This window comes from Dioscorea cayenensis, chromosome 9 (genome assembly GCF_009730915.1).
Source record: "Dioscorea cayenensis subsp. rotundata cultivar TDr96_F1 chromosome 9, TDr96_F1_v2_PseudoChromosome.rev07_lg8_w22 25.fasta, whole genome shotgun sequence".
In the NCBI taxonomy this organism is placed as follows: Eukaryota; Viridiplantae; Streptophyta; class Magnoliopsida; order Dioscoreales; family Dioscoreaceae; genus Dioscorea; species Dioscorea cayenensis.
Window position 1 is genome coordinate 30,912,867 of NC_052479.1, and position 6,005 is coordinate 30,918,871.

Below are 6,005 nucleotides of genomic sequence, written 5' to 3' on the forward strand. Positions count from 1 at the left end.
AAGTATTCCACTCAGAGATCAGTCGTTAAAGATAACCTCCTCTAGAGCTTCCCCCCTGCGTGTGTTCTGAGAGCCACCTCCTTGGGCTCCTCCTTGCCATGGCAAGCGGGGGCCAGCCTCCAACCCCTTCAACCCAAACGCCTCCTCGAAAATCTTGGGCACAAGTCTCCTCCACCAATGCTCAGCACTCGGATAATTCTCCACTGCATAACATCCATATCCTCAACAAGCTAAAAGAAACAACCATCGATTTCGTCGAGCTTGACAACGATGCCTTCGCTAGAGCACGGATGTGCTTTTAGTAGATAACGGATGTGCTTTTAGTATGCTATCTACGGGAAACTATTCGGCAAGCCAACTCCATTTGAACAGATCAAAAATGCTCTTCTAGTTAAATGGGTAGAAATTGTTAATGCTTGTATCTCCGATCTCCCTAACGGATTTTTGTTAATTCGGTGTTCTTCTCAACAAGTTATCCAAAAGCTTCTCATGGAGGGTCCTTGTTCCATTAACGGCATCATTTTGCAACTATCTCCATGGAAACCTTTCTTCGAGCCATTGTTTGCCAAATTAACCTCAGCTGCAATTTGGGTTCAGTTTTCATAATCTCCCTGCCGACTTCTGGGATGGTGAAACTTTGAAGACCATTGCTGGCCAACTGGGTACTCTTCTCAAGATTGATGAACTCACGTCCACTCTAACCAGATCAAAGTATGCTCGGGTATGTGTGGAGATCGATCTTTCGAAGCCCCGCTGTCGGGGATTCTGGTTCGGTGATAATCAACAAAGGGTGTTTGTGGTCGTAATTTATGAAAGATTGCCTACTTTCTGTTACTCATGTGGAATGATTAGACATGGCACCAGCACATGTCCAAAGTCGGTGGCGACTGGGAATGATAATGCCTCTCCACCCTCTCGAAATGATCTGGAGACGGCGGCAGGGTCTGTCAAGTCCAGCACGTCTAGGCCCTTGGCATGGAGGTTGACGCTGTTCTTCCTAATCATTCATCGTCAGAACCTTCTCATGGCTCAAACGCAGACATCCTTGAAATAGACTATGGCCCCTGGCTTTTGGACTCCCGCTGGTGTGGTCGTGCTCGTGCTCGCGGGGGAGACAGAAGCGTCAATCCCGTAGCTCGAGGCACGACAGTCGCAGAGAGTACCTAGGGAGACGGGTCCCGAGGCCATGTCAAGCGCAGGCCACGTGGAGGTAAAGTTGGCAAAGGTAATGGGCGATCGCCTGTTTCCAAAGTCGGTTACAGTGACACCAACCCATTTGATTTGACAGCTATATCTGGCAACCTGATCTCTCTAGATCTAACCGTTGGCAATAATCATCTGATCGTTCATTAAGATCTTGGAAAGGACCGACTGTTCCTATCTTTGATCAACCGCCAGAACCCTCCAATCAAATCGTGGTATTCCACGGATCTCTAGAAAAAGTAAAAGTAAAAGCTCCTCTTTTGACCCTTTCGAACTCCCCACCCCCCATCCTTCGAACCTCGCTCCCTGGCTCTTCCTCTCTTCGTCTCACTGACGAGAAGTAGTCTTACTTGCAGATCGTTGATCAGATAGCCCATGCTCTTCATGAGGGTGAAATGGGGGATAACACCAACCAAGAAGATGGCTCCTTTGAGAATGGAGACGAGGACATGTCAGAAGGTGACGGGGAGATGTCGGTTGGAGATAGTCCTGAAGACAGTATGACCTTGACTTAATACCAGGATGAAGCTAGACACGAGACGCTCATTAGGAAGGGCATATACCATCCTTGCCCTTCCCAGAAGAAAGGAAAGACGGAGTATTGGAACCCTAGCTCTTAAGCCTTCACTTTGCAATGATACACACTTTCTTGTCTCTTCAGTCAGGATATTTGTTTCCTTTTTATTCTTTTCTCAATCTATATCATTCTTATCATGAATACAGCTAAAATACTTTGTTGGAACTGTAGGGGCAATTCTGCGAGAGATACTTCCTCTCGTCTTCAGGCTGATCCGTTCTTACAAGCCTCTTCTGGTTTGCCTTGTTGAAACTAGTGCGAATTTTGATCGTTTAGACCGTTTCAGCTCTAAGATCCCTCGGAATTGGGAGTGGGTTGCGATTGAAGCTAATGGTTTTTCTGGCAGTGTTTTTGTTTTTCTGCGATCGAAACCTTTTCTGGTTTGCCATTACTATTTCTCGCAAAGCTTTGCATTTAGTAGCTTCTAATCGCCTTTTCAAAAATTGCATCATTTCTGTGATTTATAACTCTTCTCACTTTTGCAATCAATGTTTCCTTTGGCACGAGTTATCCAAAATTGCTCCTTTGCAGCTTCCTTGGCTTGTTCTTGGAGATTTAAATGCTGAGCTTTCCATGAATGAACATAAAGGAAGAAATTTCATGTATTATGACAGAAAAGCTCGTTTTTTCAAAGATTTTGTTGTCTCTAATAATCTGCTGGACCTTAACTTTTTTGGCCCTTCCTATATTGGTGTAACAATCAGATTGGCTCTACTTGGCGGTAGGCGGGTAAATTTTTTAGTAGGACACTAAACTTTGACTTATTTTCACTTTGATCACCGAACTTCAATTTGTATCAATTTGGTCACTCAACTGTAATTTTATTTCAACCGGTAATAAATCAAGGATTTTAACCCCCAATTGATTACATGGTTGTTTAAAAATATAAGTTAGTCCTCCCATTGACACATTATTAAGTCTATTAGAGGTGTCCACATCATCGAAAAAGAGCCACATCATTAATTTAGAGGTTGAATTCTTTTGATTTATTACAAAGTGAAATGAAATTAAAATTGAGTGATCAAATTGATACAAATTGAAGTTCAGTGATCAAAGTAAAAATAAGTCAAAGTTTAGTGATTTACTAAAAAATTTACCCGGCGGTAGGCCAGACTTGACCGGTGTTTGGTGAATATGGAATGGACCAATACTGTTTGGGCTTACAACCTCCAGCATCTTTCTCGATCTTTTTTAGACCATTCCCCTTCTCTTCTTTCCACCAGTTTGCACCCCATTCATAATCAGAAGTTTTCGTTTCGAAATTTTTTTGGTTGATTATCTTGGTTGCCATTTCTGCTGTTCATGAAGCCTGGTGTTTTACTCATGGTAACCTTATGCAGGCCTTTACTCATCTCTTATCTCGTACTCGTCTTAAAATCAACAAGTGGCGTCATCATGGTGTTAACGATATTGACTCAGAACTCATAAAAACCAAGCCAGATATTAAAGCTCTTGAGGAATCCGACCTTGACCTCAACTCACAACATACCCTTATGGAGCTATATAACAAGCTTGCCGCTCTACAACGTCAATGTAACACCAAATGGGCCCAGCGTGCTCGTATGCTCTGGGTGAAAGATGGTGATAGAAATACCCTTTTTTTCCATTATATCACTCGTACTCGGTCTCACTTTAATGTTATTTCACGAGGTTATTGATAACGAGGGCAATATCCATCGTGAGCAATCTGATATTTGTCAAGCTTTCTGTAATTTTTATGCTACGCTCTGGGAGTCCCCTGCCGAGGCTAACTTTAATATTTTGGAAGCTTTTCCCAATGGTATCCCCAGGTTTTCGGATGATGATAGCTTGCACCTTATTCGAGAGATTTCAAAAGATGAAGTATACCTTACTATCCTTGGTCTCTCTACAGGTAAGTCCCCCGGCTCTGATGGTTTCAATGTTGAAGTTTTTCGCACATTTTGGCCAGTAATCGGAGACCAGCTCTTCCTATCAATTCGATATTTCTTTGATAACTCTTCTATGCCTTCTTCTTGGGGTAAAACATACATTGCTCTTATTCTTAAAACTGATAATTCTAAGAGGATCTCCGATTATAGGCCTATCTCGCTTTGCAATGTGTGTTTTAAAATTATTACTAAGTTGCTTGCCAACCTGTTGAAAATGTATCTCCCTAAGGTTGTTAGTAAGGAGCAGGTTGGCTTTGTCTCTGGGCGTTGCTCTTTTGATAATATCATCGCCATTCAAGAGGTTGTGCACACTATTAAGAACGATATCAATGGTCCCTCAAGGATGATTATCAAGTTGGATATCAAAAAGGCTTACGATACACTGAACTGGAGTGCAATTCTTGCTATCTTGAAGAAAATGAGCTTTCATAACACTTGGATCTCCTGGGTTTCTTCCTGTCTTAATTTCAGCTCTTTTTCTATTCTTGTTAATGGTGTTCCTTCTCCTTGGTTCACTTCTTCTCGGGGAGTTTGTCAAGGTGATCCTATTTCTTCTTATTTATTCATTCTAGTCTCTCAAATCTTAACATCTATACTTAATTTTGGGAGGTATAATGGTCTGATCTCTAGCTTTAATCTAAACCTTAATTTAAACTTCAATCAACTTATGTATGCTGATGACTTAATTTTAGTCACGAGAGGCAATAGATTAGTCGCCAGAAACATTAAACGTTGTATCAATATCTATACCAATCTCACTGGTCAGTGTCCTAATCTAGCCAAGTCTCAAATCTTTTTCCCTTCCTTGTTTAATAAAAAAAGTTCAGAAAAGCATTTGTTCTATCCTTAATCTTAATTCTGCTTCCTTTCGCTTCAAATATCTGGGCATAATGATCTCTCCCAAAAGAATGAATTCCTATACTTTTAAACCCATGGTTGACAGAATTCACAATATTTGTAATAGGTGGAGCAACTTGTCTCTTTCACCTGCTGTGAAGGCAATTCTCATTAATACTTCTTTACTTTCCACCCTAACCTATATCCTTTCGGTTTATCCTTTTCCGCTTTCAACCCTCTTTGAGATTTCTGGGATTGTTAGAAAGTTCTTCTGGAGTAGAGGTAGTAATGGAAAAGGCATCCATAATGTATTCTGGAGTGTTTTAATGGAAAACAAATCTGAGAGGGGCCTTGATATTCGTAATCTTAATTTAGTCAGGCGCTCCTATATGGCAAAGCATATTTTAAAAAAACATGAACTCTGAGGACTCAATTTGGGTGGAGATTTAACACTGGAAGTATAGTAAGATTAATTTCTAGAGAGAACAAATTCCTTCTAACTGTTCTTGGTTTTTTGGAGGGCTTAGCACTTCAGCCTTCCTTCTTCAGCCCTTTTGTCTGATCAATTCAGTTAACCCAACTAGTACTTCCTTTCTTATGGATCCGTGGTGTTTTGACATTCCAATTGCTTTAAAGCCTACATTTATCAATATGTCTGTTGATTTTGAGTGCATTGACATTTTTGAATTGATTCATGAGGATGCTTGGGATCTCAATAGCTTGTATGATCTTTCCGGCAACAATTTTGATATTGCATCTTCATTGTGCAGCTCCACTGATAATTCTTCTTTTAATCATTGGGTGTGGCAACCAATAACCTCGAGTACTAATATTTCCATTGCAGTTTATCACCATTTGAATCATTGGGTGGCGTAACTTATGTTCTATTAAGACGGCTCCTCTTATCAAACACTTCCTATGGCTTATCTTCAAAGGCAAACTTTCAACATCTGACTTCCTTAATAGGATCCATCTAGGTCTAGATAACCTTTGTTTTTTATGCGGTCTTGAAAGAGAAACTATTGATCATTTATTTGATTGCTGTCATAAAATTCAGTTGGTTTGGCACCAAGTTAGCATCAAGGTTAACAAGAATATCCATATTCTGGGTGGCTTTGATTCAGGCATTTGGTTCACTGATTGCAATTACTCCTTTTTTTATTGTATCATACATTGCTGCTAGTGCTTGGTTGTTTTGGAAAACTAGATATGATTTGATTTTCAGGAATGTTCAACCAAGGTTTGAGACTATTACTAGCAAAGCTTTTGCCCACATTAATGAGTTTCATACGGGTAGCAGGAACTTACATGGGAAAAAAAAGCTCATTCTCAAGAATTTCTCTTGGACGGATGAGGATTTGTTATTCGTTTAATCTTACTACAACATCAACAGATAATCGGTTGATATTGGTTTCTTTGCTTCGAATTCTAATTACACTATCTCCATTGCAGGTTGTCTCTCCTGGCTCGCATCTAAC